This window comes from Echiichthys vipera, assembly GCF_963691815.1.
Source record: "Echiichthys vipera genome assembly, chromosome: 5".
In the NCBI taxonomy this organism is placed as follows: Eukaryota; Metazoa; Chordata; class Actinopteri; order Perciformes; family Trachinidae; genus Echiichthys; species Echiichthys vipera.
In genome coordinates this window covers 32079447-32080275 of record NC_139830.1, presented here as the reverse complement: position 1 = coordinate 32080275, position 829 = coordinate 32079447, and positions in this window count along the sequence as shown.

The window sequence follows — 829 nt, the reverse complement described above, 5'->3', positions numbered from 1 at the left end:
GTTCATACATTCAAGTTTAAAGATGTCAAGGTTAAAAAATTAAATGTTAAAAATTCAAGGCAAAAAAATTAAACATTCCAAAATTAAAAGTTAAAAACGTCCATAAGCAAAATTCCGAACCCAAAAAACTGTGTACAAAATGCAATGTTACAATGTTCAATTGCTTTTCCTTGGTTCCCCAGATGTCAACACTGAATTTTGCCTCTGAATTTGGCCTGTTGAATGTTTTAACTCTGAATTTATAACATTACATTTTAAACATGCTATTTTGCTTCTGAATTTGGCATAGGGAAATTTTACACTTTGAATTTTTAACATTGAATTATTTAACCTTGCATTTATGAACATTGAAAAATAAAGAGTTACAAGCAGAGTCAAAACATTCAGACACGCTTTTTAATTTCTATCACTGAATATTTGACACAGATTTACTTCCATGCATTGTTTCCTAGTGTCTCGCTCTGTGTGTGTACGTGTGTGTATGTGCGTGTGTGCATGTGTGTATGTGCGTGTGTGTGTGTGTGCACGTGTGTATATGTGTGTGCGTGTGTGTGTGTGTGTGTGTGTGTGTGTGTATGTATGCGCATGTTTAACCTTGTGATACAGAACGCATTGATTGACTGGCGCCGTTCCGGTCGAAACCACCCGGTGAGATTGCCGTGGAAAGTGTCCCGTTATAGTGAGACATGTTGAACAGCCATCAGATGAGCATGGAGGCTTTTAGGCACGTCTCAGCTCGGAAATAGGTGACTTTACTGCATTTCCAGTTACCGCGGGACCACCTGGGTATCGCGAGACTTGACCAGCTGTTTCGTCTGTGTTTTTTTAG